Below are 27,430 nucleotides of genomic sequence, written 5' to 3'. Positions count from 1 at the left end.
TAAGGAACTATTTAACTATTTAAACCTAGAGCTAAACTTTTCCAAACTGATATGACTATAAATGTAAAAATATACTGTACATATTAAACATAACCTATCTATCTATCTATCTATCTATCTATCTATCTATCTATCTATCTATCTATCTATCTATCTATCTGATTTAGTTTAACAAATGTCATAAAAATATAACACTATTCACCTGTTTTAAATAGGTCTGATGGATTTTTTCTTAAAAATTAAAGTTCCCTTTATTCTTTATTTCATAAATATTTTCATAATAGCTATGCTATTATTTGTTTATAAAAAAATCATAATTTGTGAATGGGTATCTTTGAAAATGGTGTCAAAATTATTATTTTATTTATATTTTCCCAAGACCTTTGCAGGTCAGAGGGCAGGGTCAGCCATTGTACAGCACCCCTGGATTAGTTTTCAGGTCGAGAGCCCAACATAGTAGGATTCCTTCTGGCACTAACAGGTTCAAACTGGTATCCAACGCAGATTCTTAGCTTCAGGGACACCACTTTACACATAAAATGTTCACCTAGCAAATAACAGTTAAATAGTTTTACTCTCACACGGAACAGAACTTCTTATTTCTTTTCTTGGCTTTGGTCATTGCAGAGGATGATTAGTTTATTTGTGTCTTGCTACAAAACACAAGCACACATTGAGCAAGATCATATAGAATTAATGGACTTAGTTAAAAGTTTACATCTTACACTGATAAAGTCTGTAATTGGCATCAGATGAAAAGGACTAATTAGTTTTTGAAACCTGCCTGATTTTTCATTACAGCTGGCAGGGTTGGTTATCCAGACCCCAGAGATTTTAACAGCTATATTGTTTTTATTCTTTTTTTTTTATTTTTTACTTTTTTACTAGAATGCCATTTTTAAGAGTTGCTCTCCTAACAAGACATAATATACAAATGCCTTCTACCTGACTTTGAACACTTTTTTTGTGCTACTGCAATATGTGGTTGGGTGATTTAGAGCTCCTTTTATATTTTTTCACTAATGTGTTTTTCATGGACCACAAGTCTTCAATGATCAAACTTAACAGCCACACAGCAAAAGAATCAAGACAGTGCTATGGGTGTATTTTTCTTTGAAGCATGATCATTTTAATTCATGTGAGAACAACTCCAAGTGCTTCTAACCATTACTGAAAGAGCAAATGCACCACTGGTTCTTCGAGTCGACACTCCAGTGACTATATCTTCATTGTTCTCAACAGTACATGTATTGTAAATTTGATTTGATGCTCGGTTTGATGGAGGAATGACAGGGGGCTGGTTGGAGAGGCAGGGAATAAAGCAACGCATTGTATTCTATATTCCAGAGCTGAGCCTCTGCAGCAGCTGTTCTATATTAAAAACTTGAATAATGTTTGAACCAAAATAAAGCTATATAGAGTTCCCAGGGGAAACACATTATGACCAGATGAATAAACTACACTGTGTTTACTGCTAACATTTTTGTAATAAAATAATTGGGGAAATGTAGACAAAGACAAGTTAAAGTAATTTCATCAACTATAAGTGAACTTGAGCTCCAGTTCTGGCGTTTACTGTATAGTGCTCCTTTTATATTGTCTTCCTAAACTAATACCAATTATTCTCACTGAACAGATGTGAACTCTTGGAAAGCATTCCTATTGTAACGTATATTTTGTTTTTTATGCATTCAATATTTTAATTTTATTAGGCCCTCCTTAATTATATTATGTGCAAACCTCTCTGTTTCCTGATTAAATCAATCATGCTGTAGAATTCCAATCCGTCATATACCAAGGATGAACAAAGAGAGAGGCTGGAGACAGAAAGTCTGACTCAGACTACAGATTAATGATATCCCTACTGCACTCCTCTATTTACAAAGACAACAGCACCCGGCTGGATAAAAGAGAAAAGATTCTTCACTCTACATGACGGATTCCCTCCACACTCCCAGAAAGTACTGTTTCTTTACAATACCTTTGAGTTGCGGCAGAGGCTGCATAACTAGATAAATTGGAAATTGTTTTCCAGAATTCTCATTGAAATCAGCAATACATTTCTACTCTTCAAGATGAAACAGGAGTCATTGTGGGTGCCATAAATAACATAGTAGAGTGGGTCTCTATGTATATAGTAAATATGTTGTTTAGCTTTGTTCAGTAGATGATACAGATGCAGGTGGTACATTAATCATGTATACTCTGCAACTAAAAAGTTGCAACTGGAGGCAGCTACGATATTTGGATAAAACTAGCCAAAAGAATATTTGATACATAATAAAGTACATCAGTGCACCATTGCATGCACTCATACGGGTGCCCAACCCTATGGCACATCCAATCACGCCTTGTGCAGCAGCTTCTCAGAGGTGATTCTGGTTCATAGATGGTGTGTAACAGTCTGTGACTGGCACATCAAAATGTTCCTTACATGTTCAAACACAAATCTTTGAGCACTGATGCTGACTTCACCTATACATTCCAAGAACATGGCAATAGTGTTTGATGGGATGATGTCATATTGGAGAGTGGAATCAAGAAGGTCTATTATGAAATTCTTACAGTGGGTGATCTTTTGTATATACATTCTTGTAATCAAATTGTCACAAATAACTGATGGAAGTAAAGGTGGCCCACATCATTATTTCAACTGATCTGATGGTGATCAAGCCTAACAGCATTCCACATACAGTTGGCACAGGAAAGTCACTAGTAGATGTCAAAACTGAGCCAATGAACGAATGAAGACCTACATCTGTGAGCCATTGGACCATATCCATGCAAATTGGAATGCTGATTATTTCTTCAGCAGAAAGCATACATGGCTTGAAATAAGAAACTTGTCATACTACATTAAAAAGATGTCATCCTTGGAAAGAATATGCAAAGTTTAACTATAAACAGACTTGGTGAAAGAGAAAATGTCTTTTTTCCACTGTTCCTACTTATGCAACATTAACCATTGAAAAATCATTCTTAACAGCATGCTAAGCAAATAGAATAAATAAAAGCATATTAATGAAAAACATGAGTGTTCCATTATATTTATGAATATTAATTCTCCAAAGAGCCAAAAATACATATATACATTTATATTTATGGACTACCTGTATAATGAAGACATTTTATTTTCAGTTCTTTCAGTATCAAATCATTGATCTTAAAATTAATTAAGCAAAGCTGCAATTTTAATATTAGTAGCTGAGTAATAAAGATTAAAAGATGGTAGCCGGTATAAAACATGCTTTCTGAAAGCATTTGATTCAAGAAGGTGCTACATGAGAGTTTGGGCATCAAACTAAAAGAAGTTGGAGTTCAGGATGTCGATTGTAAATGGGTGCAAAATTGGCTCAAACATAGAAGGAAGAAGGTTATAGTGCAAGGAACCTTATCAGAATTGGCTGATATTAAGATAGGTGTCCTTCAGGGGTCAGTGCTACGGCCGCAGCTATTTTTAATATATAATAAATAATAAAATAAATACTTTGGATAGGAATATAAGTAATAAGCTGGTTAAGTTTGAATGAAACCAAGCTAGGTGGGTTGGCAGATAATTTAGAATCCATTGAATCATCACAGAGGAACTTGGACAGTATACAGGCTTCAGCAGATTTGTGGCAGATGAAATTTAATATAAGCAAATGTAAAGAATTATACGTTGAAAGCAAAAATGTTAGGTTTGGAAAGTCTGAAATTGAAAGTACATCTTATGAGAAGGATTTAGGAGTTGTAGTGGACTTGGCACTATCAACTGCCGGACAGCGTTCAGAAGCCATTAAGAAGGCTAACAAAATATTAGGTTATGTAGCACAATGTATAGAGTAAGAGTCCAAGGAAGTTATGCTCAGGCTTTATAATGCATTGGTGAGGCCTCATCTGGAGTACTGTGTGTACTTGGGCTATCCAGGCTACAAAAAGGATCAGCAGCACTGGAACAAGTCCAGGGAAGAGTGACAAGGGCTACAGGGGATGAATTATGAGGAAAGATTAAAAGAGCTGAGCCTTTTCAGTTTAAGCAAAAGAAGCGGAGACATGACTGAAGTGTTTAAAATTGTGAAGGGAATTAGTACAGTGGATCAAGACTGTTACTTTAAAATTAGTTCAGCAAGATCATGGGGACACAGTTGGAAACTTGTTAAGCATAAAATTGGCTCAAACATTAGGAAATTTTTCCTTACAAAGAGAAACCATAGACAAATGGAATAAGTTACCAAGTAGTGTGGTAAACAGTAGGACTTTAGGGACCTTCAAAACTAGACTTGATGTTATTTAGGAAGAAATGAGTGGATTAAGACTGGCGAGCTTTGTTGGGCTTAATGGCTTCTTCTCGTCTGGATTACTCTAATGTCCTAATGTAGGGCAGTGAAAATGTTTATGGCAACTAGACTGGTGCACCAGCCCATTAACATAATGAAATTATTATACATAATTAAAAGCAAATACAGCTCCCAGAATTTAATATTGAAGTAAATTCCAATGTCTTTAAAAGTTGGATTAATCAATATATCTTCCAGTATAACCTCAAAGATATAACCATAAATGTCTCTTTCCTAATTCCAGCACTGTTTTTCATTATTTATTGTCAAAAATGATTGCTCGTGATTCCTCATTAAAGCTCTGTGAAATTCAGGAGGGCTTGTGGTATGTTATTCATCTTCTGAGTCCATCAGAGTTGAGAAATTTCTTTGCACATTTCTTTTTGTCCTTCACAATTATAGTCCAAAAACTAACCACAGTGGCACTGGCTATTCAGTTTCTTCTTTTTCTTGAATAAGACTGCAAATGTTAAGAGTGGGTGCAATGTGCGATATTCAGCCTATCACTCTATCCTTTCTCTCTTACATATTTTTAATTTAGATGTTTAAAAAGTGCTGTAATAAAACTTTAGAACTTCAAACTCTATTCTAAACATAGCTGAAATGTTATGAAGCCTCATTTCAGTCCATAATCCTAAATATATATGTAAAAAACTATACTGCTCAAAAAAATGAAAGGAACACTTTTTAATCAGAGAATAGCATCAAGTCAATGAAACTTCTGGGATATTGATCTGGTCAGTTACGTAGCAGAGGGGGTTTGTTAATCTGTTTCAGCTGCTTTAGTGTTAATGAAATTAACAACAGGTGCACTAGAGGGGCAACAATGAGACAACCCCCAAAACAGGAATAGTTTAACAGGTGGAGGTCACTGACATTTTTCCCACCTCATCTTTTCTGACTGTTTTTTCACTAGTTTTACATTTGACTATGGTCACTGTCACTACTGGTATTATGAGGCGATACCTGGACCCTACAGAGGTTGCACAGGTAGTCCAACTTCTCCAGGATGGCACATCAATACATGCCATTGCCAGAAGGTTTGCTCCCAGCACAGTCTCAAGGGCATGGAGGAGATTCCAGGAGACAGGCAGTTACTCTAGGAGAGATGGACACAGCTATAGAAGGTCCTTAACTGATCAGCAGGACCAGTATCTGCTCCTTTGGGCAAGTAGGAACAAGATGAGCACTGCCAGAGCTCTACAAAATGACCTCCACCAGGCCACTGGTGTGAATGCCTCTGACCAAACAATCAGAAACAGACTTCATGAGGGTGGCCTGAGGGTGCTCACTGACCGGCAACGTGGAGCTCAATTGGCATTTGCCATAGAATACCAGAATTGACAGGTCCATCACTGGCACCCTATGCTTTTCACAGATGACAGCAGGTTCACCCTGAGCACATATGACAGACGTGAAAGAGTCTGGAGAAGCCGTGGAGAATGTTATGCTGCCTGTAACATCGTTCAGCATGACCAGTTTGGTGGTGGGTCAGTGATGGTCTGGGGATGCATATCCATGGAGGGACACATAGACCTCTACAGACTAGACAACAGCACCTTGACTACCAGTAGGTCCATCCATCCATCCATTGTCTCCCGCTTATCTGAGGTCGGGTCGCGGGGGCAGCAGCTTGAGCAGAGATGCCCAGACTTCCCTCTCCCCGGCCACTTCTTCTAGCTCTTCCAGGAGAATCCCAAGGTGTTCCCAGGCCAGTCGAGAGACATAGTCCCTCCAGCGTGTCCTGGGTCTTCCCTGGGGACTCCTCCCGGTTAGACATGCCCGGAACACCTCACCAGGGAGGAGTCCAGGAGGCATCCTGATCATATGCCCCAGCCACCTCATCTGACTCCTCTCGATGCGGAGGAGCAGTGGCTCTACTCTGAGCCCCTCCCGGATGACTGAGCTTCTCACCCTATCTTTAAGGGAAAGCCCAGACACCCTGCGGAGGAAACTCATTTCAGCCGCTTGTATTCGCGATCTCGTTCTTTCGGTCACTACCCATAGCTCATGACCATAGGTGAGGGTAGGAACATAGATCGACTGGTAAATTGAGAGCTTCGCCTTGCGGCTCAGCTCCTTTTTCACCACGACAGACCGATGCAGAGCCCGCATTACTGCGGATGCCGCACCGATCCGCCTGTCGATCTCACGCTCCATTCTTCCCTCACTCGTGAACAAGACCCCGAGATACTTGAACTCCTCCACTTGGGGCAGGATCTCGCTACCAACCCTGAGAGGGCACTCCACCCTTTTCCGGCTGAGGACCATGGTCTCGGATTTGGAGGTGCTGATTCTCATCCCAGCCGCTTCACACTCGGCTGCGAACCGATCCAGAGAGAGCTGAAGATCACGGCCTGATGAAGCAAACAGGACAACATCATCTGCAAAAAGCAGTGACCCAATCCTGAGCCCACCAAACCGGACCCCCTCAACGCCCTGGCTGCGCCTAGAAATTCTGTCCATAAAAGTTATGAACAGAATGGGTGACAAAGGGCAGCCCTGGCGGAGTCCAACTCTCACTGGAAACGGGTTCGACTTACTGCCGGCAATGCGGACCAAGCTCTGGCACCGATCGTACAGGGACTGAACAGCCCTTATCAGGGGGGCCGGTACCCCATACTCTCGGAGTACCCCCCACAGGATTCCCCGAGGGACACGGTCGAATGCCTTTTCCAAGTCCACAAAACACATGTAGACTGGTTGGGCAAACTCCCATGCACCCTCCAGGACCCTGCTAAGGGTATAGAGCTGGTCCACTGTTCCGCGACCAGGACGAAAACCACACTGTTCCTCCTGAATCCGAGGCTCGACTATCCGACGGACCCTCCTCTCCAGGACCCCTGAATAGACTTTTCCAGGGAGGCTGAGGAGTGTGATCCCTCTGTAGTTGGAACACACCTTCCGATCCCCCTTCTTAAAGAGGGGGACCACCACCCCGGTCTGCCAATCCAGAGGCACTGTCCCTGATGTCCATGCGATGTTGCAGAGGTGTGTCAGCCAAGACAGTCCTACAACATCCAGAGCCTTGAGGAACTCCGGGCGTATCTCATCCACCCCCGGGGCCCTGCCACCAAGGAGTTTTTTGACCACCTCGGTGACCTTAGTCCCAGAGATGGGGGAGCCCACCTCTGAGTCCCCAGGCTCTGCTTCCTCATTGGAAGGCATGTTAATGGGATTGAGGAGGTCTTCGAAGTACTCCCCCCACCGACCCACAACGTCCCGAGTCGAGGTCAGCAGCGCACCATCCCCACCATATACAGTGTTGACACTGCACTGCTTCCCCTTCCTGAGACGCCGGATGGTGGACCAGAATCTCCTCGAAGCCGTCCGAAAGTCGTTCTCCATGGCCTCCCCAAACTCCTCCCACGCCCGAGTTTTTGCCTCAGCAACCACCAAAGCCGCATTCCGCTTGGCCTGCCGGTACCTATCAGCTGCCTCCAGGGTCCCACAGGACAAAAGGGTCCTGTAGGACTCCTTCTTCAGCTTGACGGCATCCTTCACCACCGGTGTCCACCAACGGGTTCGGGGGATTGCCGCCACGACAGGCACCGACCACCTTACGGCCACAGCTCCGGTCAGCTGCCTCAACAATAGAGGCACGGAACATGGCCCATTTGGACTCAATGTCCCCCACCTCCCTCGGGATGTGGTCGAAGTTCTGCCGGAGGTGGGAGTTGAAGCTACTTCTGACAGGGGGCTCTGCCAGACGTTCCCAGCAGACCCACACAACACGTTTGGGCCTACCACGCCTGACCGGCATCCTCCCCCACCATCGAAGCCAACTCACCACCAGGTGGTGATCAGTTGACAGCTCCGCCCCTCTCTTCACCCGAGTGTCCAAGACATGTGGCCGCAAGTCCGACGACACGACCACAAAGTCGATCATCGAACTGAGGCCTAGGGTGTCCTGTACTACCAGTAGGTATTGGGATGAAATCCTTGGACCCATTGTCAGACCCTATTCAGGTGCAGTGTGAGTCCTAGGTTCTTCCTGGTGCACGACAATATCTGGCCTTATTTGCTGGCAGTTCCTGGAGAATGAAGGAATTGATACCATTGACTGGCCCACATGCTCGCCTGACCTAAATCCAACAGAACACCTCTGTGACATTATGTTTCGGCCCATCTGACACCGCCAGGTTGCACCTCAGACTGTCCAGGAGTTCAGTGATGCCCTAGTCTAGATCTAGGAGGAGATCCCCCAGGACACCATCCGTCGTCTCATTAGGAGCATGCCCTGATATTGTCAGGCATGCATACAAGCATGTGGGGGCCATACAAACTACTGAGTATGATTTTGAGTGGCTGAAATGAAATTTTGGCAAAATGGAAAAGCCTGACACATCATTTTTTCACTATGATTTTTGGGGTGTCTTTGAATTCATCCTTCTGTAGGATGATAATTTTCATTTCCATCCAGTCCATATCAGTATAGATATCCAGCAGGATTTTTTTTCCCATTATGATCTAATGTGTTTTCTAGGTGTTCCTTTAATTATTTTGAGCAGTTTATATGGAAAAGAAAGAACTAAAAATAAATGCAATTTTAACGTTAGTTGCTCAGAAACAAGTTTTGCTGTCTGCATATTAGACCCTCACATTATTGCAGCATATACATTCAGCATTTTGCAGACAGCTTCTGTTTATTTGGTTCACTAACTAAGCCAAATGGTTTTGCATTTGCAGCAACAGTCCTAATTAGAGTTAATCTTCCCTATTTCCTCAAAAGGGAATTTATGCCACCCATCACACAGAGACCAATTACAACAAATTGCAAAGCTGAAGTCTGCCTTATTGACTAATACAAATGCTGGAAAGTTTTATTGGTTTTACAGTACCTTTCTTGAACCAGTAATAAAAAAAATATTAAAAATCAGAAAGGTCTATATGGTTAATTCATAAACATTTGCTTCTAATATTTAAAGAAAAAAATCATAGTTTAAAAGACTACTATAAAAAATAATCATCATTTTCAATAGACTTGGTGTTTTCAAGACAGCTTGTTTTATTCTTGGCATTTCAGTATGGTTTAAAGAGAGCCTCCCACTTTAACAACAAAGGAATGCCGCTGTAAGGCATTCCCAGTATGTGCTATACATCAGTATAAAAGCCAGAATCAAACTTAATATTGCATTTTTTAAATATAGTATTAAAAATAAATTTGAGACTTTTGTAATAAATTATGCCAATAAACTAAAATCTTATCTTTTGTAAAATATAAATTTCTATCACCTAGGTTTAGTCTGAGTGCAGATTACTGACTGGGCATCTCTTTCATTGACATTCTAGTCAAAGCTGACATATTTTTTCTCTCTTGACAATTGCCCATGCGATGCACAGCATTGTTGCATTATTAGTACTCCTGATCTTTCCTACCATTTCCACCCTCTTGACATGTTGTCACTTTAACTTTTTTCTTTATATTTATAGAGCTCCGATCTTTCATGCCTGCAAACTTGCACTCTAAAGTAGTGAAAAAAGGAAAAACATGTCATGTAAAATAGAAATAAAAGTAACACAGTATGTTAAAGAAGTTATATATGTGAAAGAGAAGAATTTTATACTTTAAAAACCCCTACTTCTGAAGTAACTATTAAAGCAGAATTAAAAAGGCAATCAATCTTCAGACCATCAACTGACAAGGATGACACTTTTGAAGCCCTCCCCCCCCCCAGAAAAAAAGTCACATTAGTATAAAATTACAGCCACCATCCCCACTGTTTACACACACTACTAGTATATTCGGCTTTACAATGCAACCCATTTTGAAATAAGGAGCCTCTAAATTCTGTTTAATATTCAAGAGATTCACTGTGTTTTGTGATGTTATGCTCTCCAAAATCAAATTCTATCTGCAATTATACAGTGAGGCAGCCACTTTAGATGGCACTTTTTGTAAACTAGTTCACTTTTTTTACTGAACGAAGCTGTACAAAAATCATTCATTATTGATCAATTGACCATGACACAGCTACCAACTGTGATTTCTGCAGTTAGCCACTCTCACATCATTCAGCTCAGCACCTTGTGTGTTGGTCTATTTGCAGATAGCAGTTTATGATATCACTTCACTCTACATATCTTCCCAAAATCTTTGTGAATTTTTAAGTTTTTAAAATAAAATTTCAGTTACGATGACATGTTGTATGTAGAAGAAGCATCACAGTGCATGATAATGAAGTCTTCTAAAATGGTTTAAAACTTTACGTATGCTAAGAGCAAACTTTACCCTGCATGACCAAAAATCACATCCATCATATATTGACTGTGTAATGAGGAACCCTACAAGGGGTAATATATATATATTTTTTAACCTGACCTATCAAGAGAAATGCCAAATATGTTTTATTTTTAACATTTCCCTTGCAAATATTAATATACGTTAAAATATTTCCAAATCTTTCCTATTTCATTTAAATAAAACATTTTGTCTTGTTTGAACAAACAGTTTTCTATAGCTGATTTGACATCAGCAGCATGGGCACTTATCCATACTGGAGAATTAGTGTTAGTTACCAGTTACCGTGGCATCACTTTGAATTCACAATTTAACACAGCAGCCTTTGTTGCCCACACAGTGTCAGCAGGTGCATAACAATAACAATTCTTTACATTTATATACCATACTGCTTTTCTCACTACTCAAAGTGTTGTACATAGAGTGAGGGGCCACTTTAACCATCACCAATGTGAAGCATCCATTAGATGATGAGAGGCCAGCCATTTTGTGCCAGTATACTCACCACACATTAGCTATTAGGTGGTTTAGGGGTGAGAGAGAGACAATTACAGACAAGGAATGATTAGGGAGCCAGAATGACTCAGCCATGGAGGGTAATTTAGCCTGCGCATCAGGATATGCCCTGCTCTTTACGAAGGATGCACTAGGATCTTTATTGACCACAGAGAGTGAGGACCTTGGTTTTACACCACATGCAACTTAGGAGCGCCATTTAACAACACGGTGTCCCCATCAATGCACTGGGGGCATTGGGTTGCACATTCAGACCACTGTGTAAACTCCCCCTGTTGGCCTCTCCAGCACCTCTTCCAGCAGCAACACAAGATTTTTCCTAGACAGTGTCCCACCCAAGTACTGGCCAGGCCTGGACATAATTAGCTTCAGATAGATTATCTGACAAAAGGCTGATGGTTGACTTTCCTCACCACTTTAACTAAATTGACTACTACAAATAGCTCAGCAAATCAGGGGAACATTCACTGGGTATGTAGGCATTTTGAACAATATAATCATTATGGGCTTTATACTTAACATCATAAAAACACTGTACATGCAACAGCACTGTTTTGGAAGTTCAATTCATTTGGTCATAAGAATTTCCATTGTTTAAACTTTTATTCTTTAATTTCTTTCAGTCTGAATTGAATGTCTTGATATTCTCATTTGAACATTGGAGCTGGTGTTGATACTTCATTTACGGAGTCAACTGTTCTGGGCATGCAGTGTGCACAGGACTACGCCAGTTTAGTTTTTCATGAAAAATACATTCAGCTGACCCGTAACTAATCCCTATAGTTCTTCTTGACTTAGGACCTGCACTGTTTAAGTCTCTATTATAATTCACATTAAGCTTAGTAATATACTCTACTGTCACTGTTTCACCCAGACAGTTGGGGTTAACTGTAAAAGATACCGTAGTTTAATGAAATTCTGTAGCCCAAAATTTAAATGTGGCATATGAAGAGAACAATTCCTGGCATATATTGACTAGGCAAGAAAAAAACTCAAGCATTAGAAATTAAAAAAAAAAAAAAAACCCCTACAAAGCTTGATTTTTTGGTTTTCAACATTAATACTAACTGGATCTGAAACAAGAAACATATGCTATAAACCACAAATTCTAGAAAATTGCAATTAATGTATTTTCATGGCCATAACTGGGAAATGTTTGACCCAGAAGTGCAAACTCACAATTATAAAATAACAAAAAATAAATAAAATAATTTTAACGTGAGCAATGACTTCAAGTGCCATCACTAAACAAGAATGTTCAGGTGAGACATGCGCACACAAGGCAAAGGGTATTGAGCCAATTGATCCAGCCTCTCAGCCGGAAACACCCAGCATGAAGTTAATTTAACACATTTAGATAAGTAATTATATTGAGCATATGATAGAAAACAAGACTGAAGGAGGTTTTAAACATTTTAATAGTAAGTTAAATTACTGGGAGAAGCATATTAATTATTTCCCATAACATCTGGTGGGGATGTCACTGGTTATAATATATGCAATCCAATTTACTGGAATTAAAAATGTTACTGAACAAGGTTTTAAAGTCTGTTAAATAGAATGACAATCTAAAGCCTGAATATTCTTTACTATTAGTAATTTGAGTGGGGCTGCTCTAGTGGTAAATGGAAGCAGTTTTTTTTTCCACTCTTCATTTTAGCATTTAAATACATTTGTTCTGTGTAACATTTATTGACAGCCTTGTGCTGTGGATATAGGAACATATTCAATATATCCTGTGTTATGAAGTTGCTGCTTTTATTTGTTTTAACCAATTTATGGAATCTTTTTCATGCTGGTTGCTGTAAACCACTTTCATGTGGGAGCTTGTGATATTAAATTATTCTGCCATTTTTATATAAAGCACCAGAAAAAAGTGGATTGTTTATGTTGCTGGGCTAGTATTGTGCTGAGGGAAGAACGTAAATCCAATGAATCAATGTGGTAGCATGGACTGTGCTGTGCATAACCAGGCACCTGCTAACCACTGTGTTGATTGTTGGGTTTTTGAGTTCTTCTCCCAGCTCAATACTAGACAAGTGACATCACTGGACTGCTTTTTCTTGGTGATTTATACAAAAATGGCTGCATTGTTTCACAACACAGTTTTTTTTCAAACCTCATACATAAAATGGTACTTCTGTCTATTAAAAAACAGAAGATCATGACTGTTGGCGATTACAAGGATAGACGCAACAGTGTTCACTTAAGACTGAGGAGGCGCCAGGTAACCCATAACATTCTTCTTTCTACTATAATTTTGGTGTGTGTACAGTTCTTACATAATAAACTGAACAGATTAATTCTATTTCTGTTCTTAATTTCTGTAAAATATGTGTGACAGTTTGGCAAATTCATCCTACGGGAAACGCTTCTGCAACACAACTATGAATGTTTTACATGATTTGCAGTTACTCTTACCAAATCTACCACATTTCACTCTGAGGACTTCTAGTACTACAATCTGAAGTAACCTCTGAAAAAAAAAACTGTAATAGAGGGAGGTGGCAATTGACCCTTTGTTTTATCCGTTGTGCAACCATTTTGTCTCATGGGTAATACCTGCCGTCTAGCAGTCATAATCGATAAACAACAAGTCAGAGTAAATACAGACGCAAGAGGGTGATCTTTCAAGATATAAATGTAACGACTAAACAATTCTAAAATGTCCAATCAAAAATCTTTAATGTCTTAAGTGATGGAAGAGTTTCATAAACAAAATGATCATCATTGTGCAACCGATGCAATGCATAATTTAGAAATCTTCATAAAAAGCAGATTTCAAAATTTTCAGAAACAAAGGTTGCAATAATCATCTTCTGCATTATTACATAAAAATAAAAATACAAGGGGCGTTCAAATATAAACAGGAATTTATGAGCTACACTTTATTTATTGAATACAATGAAACGACTTACATACTATTTTTCTGTGTAGTCTCAGGCCACTGCAAAACCCTTGTTCCAGAGCTCATGAAGCTTCTTAATCCCAGAAGAGTATAAGTGACTGCATATTGACCAATTCTTGCACAGCGTCAATAAAGTCCTCATTTGACTTGAGTTTTTTCCCTCCTAAAAATTCCATTAGTGGACCAAAGAGAGAATAGTCCCTCTCTGAATGACTTGCCCCAGTCATACACTCTAGACAAACAGAGACACTCATCCCCAAATGGATTTTTAAGTCTCAAATAAGTCTGAGATGGAATGACTCCTTCATTTGTCAAAAATGTAATAATGATTCACTATGTAACACTAATGTGCACCTCTTGCTCCAACAGGAAGGGGGGGGGGGGAGAACAGCTAGCAATACTAACGACAAGTTCAGAGACGCATGTGTTTGTCCTATGAGTCGTATTTGCCTTGCACTCTTTATAAGAACAGAGCCTGAAAATTCCTGCTTATAATTGAATGCCCCTCGTAATAATTAAAATCTGTCCCTGCAATTAAGTTAAATTGCTTGTATCCACACAGGTGCTTAAAGATTTTAATTTGGGCACAAGACAGGGCAAGGTGTTCAAAGTTAAATGTAATCTTTCTAATGGCCATAGAGAATGATCCAGAAATGGGGGTAACAAAAGGAGAGGCCAAACACATTCTGAGGTCGGAAAACCATAAGGAGCAAATGAAAATTAAATGTCAAAGCCCACAATATAAAACAACTATCAATAGTGTTCTTTGTAGTTTTCTCATTTTGTAGAATTTACCCAATGCTCGGATAACTCAATATTGTGCCATTTTAAATAGAGTGCTGCATTGACATACTATATTAATGTCCAATCACATGGCTAAAAAGGAATGTCATTGTTATGAAACAACACGGCTTCTACCATCAAAATACACCAGCAATTGTGAGAAAAAATCATCAAAGATGGTGCCGCTTTGACATCACCATCAAAACAATGAAAGAAACAAACAAAACCAAAAAATGCTATAAAACTTCAAAAACAAAAATAAATAGTTTGTTTCATTGCCAAAAAAAATTATCTCAAATTGTAGCTTTGTGGGGTGGCTTGACTGACTTATTAACAGACAAAACTCAAAGACTGAAATATAATGCGACCTTAACAGGGTCTTTTCGGTCATCTTTCACCTAATTTGTACATCTGATACACAAAGGGATGTCACAGTAAATTTGAAGACAGGTTGCTAATGACTCTGTGATTTTGCGCTCACTTTATGAGGACATAATGAATCACGGAGCAATGGTAGATGACTTTGTAAAGCAGGTATGCCAAGTCTTTTCTACAATTTAATGTTACAAGAACTGATAATTTGTTTTTAGATGGAACATATTAAAAAACTACCCCTCAGTATCTAGGCAGTAGAAACTGCTGAAAGTTACATGTATCTATAATCAATATAATCTCAAAACCAACTTTTAATTAGAACACAGATGCAGCCTACAAAAAAGGGACAGCAACATCTCTGAAAGCTGACTCTTTTTACCTCAAATTATAACAATATGTCTGTTTTCAAACACATTTTAAGTTATATTCTGCTGGCTTACGTTTAATATTAATGTTAGTGACAAAAGAGGATTGATTAAACTATGAAATGGATCAACAATGTAATACAATCAAAAATTCTGAAAGAACTACGTAATAGGTAAGTGTTGCAGAAAGCAGATTGTGCCCTTTGAGATAAAACTCAAAAACTATATTCAGAATTTCTACTGCTGCTCATGGAACACTGGTTCAAGGTGCCCAAGATTAAAACATAGCCAGTTCAAAATTTTCTTGTATCCTAACTGCCATTAATTGTTTAAATCCTTCCATCCATTATCCAACCTGCTATATTCTAACTACAGGGTCATGGGGATCTGCTGGAGCCAATCCCAGCCAACATAGGGCGCAAGGCAGGAAACAAACTCTGGGCAGGGTGCCAGCCCCACCGCAGGGCACACACACACACACCCCAAGCACACACTGGGGACAATTTAGAATCTCCAATGCACCTAACCTGCATGTCTTTGGGCTGTGGGAGGAAACCGGAATACCTGGAGGAAACCCAAGCAGACACGAGGAGAACATGCAAACTCCACGCAGGGAGGACCCGGGAAGCAAACACGGGTCTCCTAACTGCGAGGCAGCAGCGCTACCCACTGCACCACCCTTGTTTAAATGACTTTTATTTTTATAAACATTCAATAGCTCACCTAATGGATCTAATAATTAACATTCTTCTAATCATTCATTGACTCTTAATGTTAGTTTAATTTTCATTTGTAGCATAATAAGGCCACTAACAAGGTACCGTCATGGCAAAACAATGACATAATGCAGGACATAATAGGACCATTAGATGCCCTAAGGGCAGGAACACTGGCAGTGTTAGTGATGAAATTTCATTTTAATGGAGAAAAAAAGTTTTGTAGTTTTTAGCTCTGTGAGCAGCAGTCCCCTTACCTAAAGGGGTCTAAAACAATGGCATACCTATGCCTAAATGGAAGACTGCTGTGAGATTAAGCAATGAAAATGTGGCAATCTTATCTGACTAAAGACACAGTATCACCACAAGTAAAATAAAATGCTAAAGACATTGCCATTTGATAAATTTTAGAAAACAACCTAATATCTTGGACAAAACAATGCAATATATCTTTTTGAGAAGATGGTGTGTGGCAATAGCTGAAGGTCCATTTAAGAAAATAACATTAAAAGGATGGTGCAGTGGTTATTGTCGCATTTTCACAAATATCAGATTCTGTTTTATTCTGGCACTGAATTATTAGGATAAGCAGAAAATAAAAAACAGATTAATTAAAAGGCAGCAGCTGAATGAAAAGATATATGCATATTCTTTTTTGTCATATATATTTTCTGTGAATTGTTTGTCATTTGAGAGTTCTCTATGAAAAAAATAATATAGACATTTTTTGTAAAGAATGTTTTATTGATTTTAAAGAAGAAAAAAGGAGGAACAAGCAGATGAGGAAATTCTCAAACATCAAAAGAGAAGAAAGGAAAGCCCCCCCCCCCCCCCCCCCATTTGGAGATGACAGAAAAGAAGCATGCACACAGACTTAGGGATGATATGCTGATGTCACATCACCCTACATATTCAGACTTAAACAAAATAAACAATTCTTTATAAGTGTGACTCCTCCTTCAAGAAATGATAATGAAAAATTTTAAAGAATTTAATTGTAACATAAATTCCTCTGGGCATATATTGAATCTTGACCTTTCTAAGCAAGATATCAGGAGGACCTTAGTAGCTACAAAGTAAGATGAAAAATCCGGAAGTAGAAGAGGAAATAAAATCATATATAGCAATGAAAGAAAAGGTGGAAATAGATGAGAACGCAAACATGTGGCTGGTAGGCAGGACCAGAACAGATATAAAAGGAACCAAGAACTTTAAGTAAACATAACTGCAAATTGGGCTAGGAAATAAATATAATTTCACGGGATTGTGAGAAATTTGGACTTAATTTAAAATTTCCTCATAGCTTAAGGGAGAGGAAATAACTTAATCTGAATCCAACTTTAATGAGATAGAGAGTGGTTCCTCAACTATCCTGTACGAGCATACAACACAAAGGCAACAACAACAACAACCACTTTTTCATACAATGTAGCTCAATGTAGCTATATAAAATGACAAAGAGAAAGTTACAAGAAAAGAGAAATAAGATTAGTAATAATATTAAAGAATTAATAACATGGAAAGAAAAAAAACAACATGAATCTTAATGATCTTAAAAACAGGTAAATATCAAGTAGAAGTGTAGAGTCCTTATATACAGTGTAATGATGTAAGGCTCTAAGGATGAGTCCATTGATAAGGTCGGATGGTTGGCAGGCATAAATTGAAAAACTAACTAAAAAAGTACAAAGACAGATAAAAATTGAAAACTAACTAGGAAGAAAATTTAAAAAGAGATGGTATGAAATAGGGAATGATGAGAGATTATGATTGGTTTGAGTCTTACTTGGCAGGTAGGAAAATTCTTTGTTAGTTGTGGTACTTCGATAATTTGTACTTCAAGGATTCCTGATATTCTATATGGTGTTCCACAAGGCTCTATCTGCGTCCGCTGCTCTTTTCAATCTACATGCTTCCGTTAGGTCAGATTATCTCAAGGCATAATGTGAGCTAACACAGCTATGCAGATGACACACAGCTGCATTTATTAATAGCGCCTAATTACCCCGACTCTCTTGATTCACTGACACAATGTCTTAATTGTGTTTCTGAATGGATGAGTAGTAATTTTCTCAAACTAAATAAGGAGAAAACAAAAATTTTAGTGATTGGCAAAAATGGATATAATGAGGCTATTAGAAAAAAACGATCCAATAGGATTAAAAGTCAAGACAGAGGTAAAGAATTTAGGGGTATTTATTGACTCTGACCTAAATTTTAAAGCACATACTAATCAAATCACTAGGACATCATTTTTTCACTTAAGAAATATAACAACAGTTAGATCTCTTATAACTTTGCAAGATGCTCAGAAATTAGTTCACGCTTTTGTTTTCAGTCGGCTAGTTTACTGTAATGCACTCCTCTCAGGACTACCCAAAAAAGACATCAATGATTGCAACTAGTGCAGAATGCAGCTGCCATTATCTCAACTAGGAAAAGAAAATCCAAGCACATCTCTCCAGTTTTGATCTCACTACATTGGTTACTGTGTCATTTAGGATTGGCTTTAAAATACTGCTTATGGTTTACAAAGCATTAAATAATCTCGCTTCATCTTATATTTCAGAATGCCTTTCGCCTTACACTCCAAATCGTAACCTTAGATCTTCAAATGAGTGTGCTGCTTATAATTCCAAGAGCTAACTTAAAAAAAAATGTTGAGGCAGCCTTCTGCTGTTATGCACCTAAACTCTGGAATAGCTTGTTAAAAGGAATTCTCCAGGCTAATACAGTGGAACACTTTAAAAAAATACTGCTAAAGCCCTATTATTTTAACATGGTTTTCTCATAGCTTAATTTTAGTTTAACCCTTATATTCTGTATATGCATTTAACCCAACTTTCTCTGCTGTTCTTTATGCGTTTTTCTGTGGTGGTGATCTGCGCCATCACCACCTGATCAAAGCAATGTGCAAGTACCCTATATTGATTTATTGAAGGCCAGATGTCCACATGACCATTATCATCTAATTCTTCCACGTGGAGCCTAAAAACCATGAGGACTGATTGAGATCATTTATGCTAGGTAGAATGCATAGAGGGGGAATGGGCGGTCTCTTGGCCTCGGAACCCCTGCAGGTTTTGTTTTTTTTCTCCACCTATCTGGAGTATTTTTTTTTGTTTGATTGTTTTTTTTCTCTCCTCCCTTGGCCATTGGACTTTACTTTGATTCTATGTTAATTAGTATTGCCTAATTTTTCTCTTTCTTCATCTGTAATGCACTTTGAGCTACATCATTTGTATGAATAATATGCTATATAAATAAAGACCAAAGGCAAACTGGGCACAAAACAAAGGTCTAATGGTAAAGATGAAAACAGAAAGGGAGCATTTTTGAGATCTGCTTCTTGACATACTGTAAAACTCATTTACCCGGGAACATGGTGCTGGTCAGTTGTGAGTGAGCAGTGTGAGGTAGAGCTGGCCTTTTGTGACTTTGTAGACAGTGGCCATGCCAGAGAGGCACATAGAAGATCAGAGCAGCACCTCGTATTTGTTGATGGCAGCCCACAGTAAGGAGACAGCCTACAGCAAATTTTGAGTGAGGGAGCAGATACTGTGTTTCACAATGTATTTGGCTACCAGTGTTGTAAAACACCAAGTTTCTGAGAATTGTTAGTGAGATTTTTGTTGTAAAATGACTGGGACAATATGTGAGACAATGAGAAACTGGGTCAGAACTCGAGTCAAATGATCAGGAGATCAAATTATGACGGACAGAAAGAAGTTCAAATTACTGATATGAAACCTGACACTAGGAGGAACAGATTAAAGAAGCAAACTATCGCTTGTAAGAGATTTGGAAATTTTAATCAACTTTAGGATGACATGCAATGGCATCAACGCTATATTTATGCCATCCCATTTGTGAAATAATTGAGGCAACAATTATGATCAAATGACGCATACTACTGCATTTGCATAAGCAAAAAAAATTAGATAGGACAAAAATGTAATTAACTGAGTCAAAATAAACCAAATTATTAGAAAACCTCAAACGTTTCGTAGAAATCAATATCTTAATTAAAGAATAAAAGTATCCCTCATAATAAGACAAATCTGATAAAACTTTCTCTTGCCTGGTTACTGATTAAAGGTTTTATAAACTATTGAATTTACATAGAGTGTCAACCATTACATACATTTACTCAGACTGTTTTTTTTGGTGTTCTCCTAAATTACCGATATAAAATATAGTCTATTCTTATTCTTTTTATTCCCTTAGGGTTGACCCCACTATCCTTAAAATTTATGTGTCCATTCTGGTTATTTAAACACATCTGCTGATTTCTTAGTCATCATTCAGTACATTTTATGTACTACATCTTTGTCTTTGTTGTCTCTTGACCTTTATATGATTTCCTGATATGCCTGAACAAGTTTCTGACATTATTAACATTTATGCTATTTCATTAAGATGAATGCTATATTTTAATATGGAAAGCATATCAAACACTTTATCCTAATGGCTATGTGACCCCCTAAGTCTAATATTTCTTCCACAAAGTAGATTCCATAATATAAAAAACATAAAATAACTCACAATACACATACAATGTTAATTACTACAATAAGCAAAAATGGCAATAAATAATCATACAAGATGAAGCTATATCAACATATAATTTTAAAATACAGTACAACCATCAAGGGACAAAATAAAATTTATTTCAATATCAACATCAAATACTAAACCAGCAAAGCAGGAACACAAATGAATATTGATAACTTCCAATCCATCCATCCATTTTCCAACCCGCTGAATCCGAACACAGGGTCACGGGGGTCTGCTGGAGCCAATCCCAGCCAACACGGGCACAAGGCAGGAACCAATCCTGGGCAGGGTGCCAACCCACCGCAGGACATATTGATAACTTTTTCATTTTTAATTTAGTAAGTAAAGTGCAAAATCATATATACGAAATGAATCATGGGGGTAATGAAGACTATTCCAAAGCCCTGAGATGTGCATGGTCATAGGCCTTTTCAATTCTGTCACAGAAAAAAATCAGTTAATGGGTTACCTAAAATGGTTTGACAGTAGTCTTCAAGTGCAAGGGAGAAGTGAAAAGTTCAGGCTGCATATGTGCACAAAGTGTGTGAGCAAAGGTATGTCTAAAATATTGTAGGGTGGAAGGACCTACCCCAGCAACCTGAGGAAAAAATACAAGGGAAAACTTCATATACTATGAAAAGAATATTTTTTTTAGAAAATAAAGTCAATTGATCATATTATGGAAAACTAGAAAAATGTGAAAGCTGAGCTTGCTATAAACAATGTAACGATGTGTTAATTTATTGATGTAAGTATACTACTTATTTAATTTTTGCACAATAGCACCACCTGCTGGGGCAGCAGTGACCCACCTGCCATTAATGCAGATAAATCACTGATCAGTACATTAAAATATTTTTAACTGCTATTCTCACCTTAGCCTCTGCTCATAGTGGCATGCATTTTTTTCAGTTGCCTAAATTGTTTATCCTGTTAATTCTTTCCAAAGTAATGAGTAAATAAAATGGCATCTTTTATTTCCTATACCCTTACATTAACCCTGCTTTCCAACTTTAACTGTCGCCTTTTGATGTTACAGCTATGTGTCATGTCTTTAATTCCGCTCCTTTAGAAAACTGCTTTGCTTTCTTCTCTAGGTTTGATTTGAGGTCACAGCTTTCTCTCAATGAGACTTTGGAAAAAAAAAAGACCAACCTGAAATGTTGCTCAGATATTTTCTCCCCATATCTTTATTAATTATTCTAGCTAGACTTGAAGTTTTAGTAAACTTTTAGCTTATGTCTAATTTATTGAACATATTGTGGCCATGCTTGTTAAATAAAAACGTCTGTATATGCCTGTCAGTGAAAATTATTAAAACTTAACTGAATTGAATTTATGCAATATTTTCAAAGTGCAAAAACATTAATCAAGGTAAATGGCAATTTTAAATTAGCCTGGTGAGAATGAATGTGGTTGTGTGTATTAATGTGATAAGGATGACCTGGTTCCTACCTCACTCCTGATATAGACTGCAGCTTTTCACAATCTTCAGTAAATGAAGGAATATCTTTTTATGTCTTGCTTTAAAATTACCATAGAGGAATGCAAACTCTGAATTCAAGAACCAGTTGTCATCTGTTTAAGTTCAAGTTCGTTGTCATGTGCACAGCATACATTATCTTACTCGCATATCTTACGTGCCTTACCAACATGCAACACTTCAGCACTCTCTAGTATCACACAGATTTATCTATATTCAGGTTTTGAAAGAAAAAAATAGTGTAGCATCTTTGCTAGTAGGCAGTAGCCTTCAGGTGCTCAAACTGTATAGTGTTACAGTGCAGAACTGCCTGCGCAGAAAGCAAGTGCCATGGTCAGAGAGCACAATAGGATGGCAGAACACAATGCAAACTTTGTAGAAAGCAAGTAATGGGTAAGTGATGAGTAACAGTTAATAAGGGTGATCCGGCTTAGAATAAGCATAATAAAACTAATAATAATAATCAGGCAATATACCTGATTGTTCATTGGGTCAAAGCAGGGCCAGAAACAAGCAAGAAAGAAAAGCCAACAAACTGCAAATTCAAAAAAATACTTAGGGCTTTGTCTGCTCCACATCAATTCACTGTAAGCATCATAGAAGAAAGAAAAAATAGTTATATTTTGCAGGAAGAGTTTCTATTAATTGGTCAAAATTCATATTTAAAATTTGATGTTAATGAAACAAAGTATTAGAAGCATTCTGACAGAATGATTAAGTATTGCATTTTCTCTTCATTACTGTATATAGAAAAAGTATATATACAAGTATTAACATAATGTCTAATAATGTTCTCATTATATCTGTTTTGTGCAAACACTGATTATTTATAATGTTAACACACATTAAAAGTTGCAGTAGTACTGGGGAGTGCACATAACTTAATTGTAAGAAAAATATACATGTTATATATTGTGAAATAGGCGGCCCGGACACAGACAGGCAGACACATTTAAAGCCATCACCACACGTTTATTTACACTAATATAACACAGTTCCTAAGTGCACCGCCACCAACCCCCACAGTCTCCCAAAGTCCAGGCATCACTTAGCCACCTCCCTCTTTCTCTTTGTCTCTCACACTCCAGGCCTCTCCCTCACCACCTCCTCTCCGATCTCGTCACCTCCTCACCCGACTCCAGCCTTGATTGAAGGGAGGCAGCCCCCTTAAATAGGCAGGCGGCTGATGACCACACCCGGCCACCTGCCACAATATTTAAGCCCAAACATGGTAAAGTAAATGCCACATGAGAATTGCCTTTAAATACACCTTGTAGTTTATTAAAGGGTTTGGAGGGTGTGCCCAGAGTCAAGGCTAGTCATATTTTCAAATCATAGGAAATGTTATTGCCCAAAGGTTGATCTGTGATGGCTAATGAGACTTAAAAGAGATTCTCTTTTAAGTTTAATTTAACAATCAAGTTGTCACAGATGTTTCTCCTATAATTCCTTAGGAGAAATAACTTTAGACAAAATGAAGACATGAAATACAGCTGAAGTAAAAGGAGTCAAAATTACAAATTTGGTTTGAAAAGCATGTTATATTTTGTGACATCTCTTTCTAGTCTTGTTTTAATATCTTTCAATACTTCATATTTTTAATTTCTTATTGGACTGATGCTTTTATCCAAGGTATCTTACAACATCTGAGATACGATTGGTTACAGGTCTTTTGCTTTTCCAATGGAGCACAGGCAGATGAAGTGACATTCTAGATCACACAGTGTCAGCAGCAGGATTTAAACCAACAAGCACAGGGATTGAAGTTCTCCATAGTCCTTCACTTTGCTCAGCATGTGTCTCTGGAACAGTGCTTAAAATGAACAGATCCGTCACAGTGGAGTTGTCAACTTCTTTTCTGATCTCTTCTTGGAACCGTTAGACTCCTTCTTTGTTATGTACTGTTTGTTCATGTTGCTTCCATTTACTAGACATTATATTTTTCTTTTCTCCTTCCCTTTTTTAAAATATTAAATGTGACGAAGCAAGTTAGTGTAGTTTGAAAGTCATTTCCAGTATCATGGTATGGGTCACTACGTTGGACACTCATTACTTTTTCCCAGCAAGGCTTAAAGTCAGAGCTTGTTAGAGTAACACCATGTATTGTTTGACTGTCGCTATCACAACTAACAAATACGCTGCACTTCCTGATATTTAGATTTACTGTATGTCCTAGCCCAGACACTGTAAAGTTTTTATGTTCTCCTTATATTTACATTGACATCCCAAAGCGATGTAGGAACCATTAATTGGCAGTTTAAAATGGCGTTGATGTGAGTGTCAAAATGTTTCCTGCCTAGCACCCAGTGCTGCTGCGGTAGTTTCCATATCCACATAACCCTTGAATTGGATTAAGCAGGTTGAAGAATGTAATCATTTATCCTGACAGACTCAGATTATTTGAAAGTTAAAGACATTTTTTAAAAACAATATATTCTCTAAAATCAAATGCTTGTGTTATTTCCTGGTTTAAACTTTTGCCAACTTTTAAAGTGTGTTTTTACAATTGTGATTGTTTCTGCCATAAGCAGAAGTTCCTCCAAATATTCAATAGTGGAAGTGCATTTTCTCAGTTGTTTTGGCATACTTACCTCTGTATATATTAGAATACAATGTCATATATGTAAACACATTAAAATAACAAATGTTTACATTGATATGTATTAACTTAGCAGATGATTTATCCAAAGCAACTTACAAAAGAGAACAAATATAATGCAAAGCAAGAATAGTTAATAATTCAGCATTTATTACTAAATTTCTTAATGAAACCTCATTGGTTTAGGGACCAAAACAACTTAATATTCTCAAACCCTCATCAGCTTTACTCCACATGAGTAAATATTAAATATGGGATTTTAATCCTGAATGCTATACCTATGCTGGCTAAATGATGATGAGCAAACTGAACAGATCTGATAACCAGTCTAGGTCTGTGGACACTGCTAGCCCATCCATATCACATTTGGTTCAAATGGTTCTAAAGAAAAGGTTTACATTTCACTGGTATTTGAGGTCACTAGTTTACACTGTATTTTTGAAAACTTCCCTGGTGTTGTTTTAAATAAATATTCATAATTCACTTTCAGCTATTCATATGATCATCTGACTTAACTTTCATATGATTATCAACTTAACTTTTTCAGAACTGGGTCACAAGGAGCCTTGTGGTGTCAAAACCAAGGCAGGACCATAGTATTCTCAATAATAGAAACTGACAAGGGCAGCACAGTGCAATAGATAGATAGATAGATAGATAGATAGATAGATAGATAGATAGATAGATAGATAGATAGATAGATAGATAGATAGATAGTAGATAGATAGATAGATAGATAGATAGATAGATAGATAGATAGATAGATAGATAGATAGATAGATAGATACTTTATTAATCCCAAGGGAAAAGCCAAGCAAAATGACACCTTTTGTTAATCCCAAGGGGAAATTCACATATGTAGTAGTTAAATGAGCTGTCACCACAGTTCCCATGACCAAGGTTTCATGTCTATCCAGGTAACTATCATTATTCAGTTTGCAGGTTCTCTCTGAATTTGCAGGTGTTTCTCCCCTCAACTCAAAGAGAAGAATGATGGATTTATTGGCAACTCTAAAGTTAAATGAGATATATGTATAACATGCCTTGATAAACTACCACTACATCCAAAACTCATTTTCATTTTGCATTCAATGTTGTTAGTATCAATTCAGGTCTCTGCGGTTTCCTAATTTTGACATTACCTAATTTGGAAAATATTTCCTCACACCATACCCTCACCATTTCCTCATACCATTTCTGTGTTTGAGCCAATTTTGCCTTGAACTTTCATTTTATTTAACTTGATTTCTTTCCTCTCATTCCATACTTTACAAAAAAGCCTTTTTAAAAACAAGAGAAAATCCATCTGATCAAATGCTCTGAAACCTTCTGATCTTGTTCTAACATATTAGTGAAAAACCATCTCCCTCTCTAAACCCACACTGATTTTTTGCCAATAAACCTTAATGTAGTTTGTTCCTTTTCTTTAATAATTGCTTCCAATAATAATAGTTAGTTATAATAACTGGCCTATAGGAACTACTGTTAGCCAAATCAGGTTTTTTATAACTGAAGGAGATGTTGTTTTACTGAATATGCAATTATTTCCTGAAAAAGGTATTAATTGTTACAGTGTCCTAGAAGAACAGTTGGTCAGGATTGGAGTAAAAGGGTTGGAGGATCATACAGAACCCTGTGTGAAGAGGATTAAAAGGTTCTGGCAATATCGATATTTATTGTCAATGCCAGAATGAAGGATGGGGGAGCTAGTTCACATATTATTATAAATGGGCATTTATATGTCCATGCCGCAGAAAATACACTAACAGTGGGGAATGTTAAATTGTGGTTTGTATTTTCCCTCATTCATGATGTAGCCAAAGATGAGGTCTGGTCCTTGTTCTGCACCACAGTTGCCAGGTGTATAAACAATAGAGAGCTGAGTGTAAGAGATGCACTTCTGACAGCATATTAAGGTGTCAGTGCTTCCAGTGGTTCCATTGGAGGTTGGAGATATTATCACAGGTGAAGATTTCAGTCTTCAGATATGATAGATAGATTTTAATTTATCCCGAGTACTTCCGAGTGTGGCGGAAGTGCTGCCATCTAGGGCTCCACAATTGCACAGGCACCCCCCGGGCGGTGGCCATGAGCCCCAGCACGGTTGAGCTTCCAAGCTCTGATCCTATGGCCCTGATACAAACAAATATATATCCTAGCTGTGTAAGCCCATGTTGTAAAAAAAAGTCTGGGCTCCTAGTGTCATACACGTGCGACTAGGAGCAAGCTGAGTGGACCAAGTAAAGGTAATCATCTGCCAGGCCATGGGGTGGCAGGGTGCTCTAAAAACCCTTTTCTGTTATCTCTGCAGGCCAAATACGGGAAAACCTGCCTGGTTTTAACAACACCTCCTCTTCCGGCGCCCAGACGGATGTCACTTCCTGTTCCGGCACCCAGACTGACATCACTTCCGGTTTCCAGTATATAAAATCTCCCTTCTGTCAGATCAGTTCAGTTCACTCTAGGAACTCAAAGAAGCAACATCTGTATGCTAACTTTAAAAACTTTTGCAGGCAGGAACAATATACGGGTGGCTGCCCCAAACCTTTTTTAGTGTGTTGAGACTCT

The sequence above is a fragment of the Erpetoichthys calabaricus genome, chromosome 6, assembly GCF_900747795.2.
Source record: "Erpetoichthys calabaricus chromosome 6, fErpCal1.3, whole genome shotgun sequence".
In the NCBI taxonomy this organism is placed as follows: domain Eukaryota; kingdom Metazoa; phylum Chordata; class Cladistia; order Polypteriformes; family Polypteridae; genus Erpetoichthys; species Erpetoichthys calabaricus.
The sequence above is the reverse complement of the archived record's forward strand: the minus strand, read 5'-3'. Positions refer to the sequence as shown.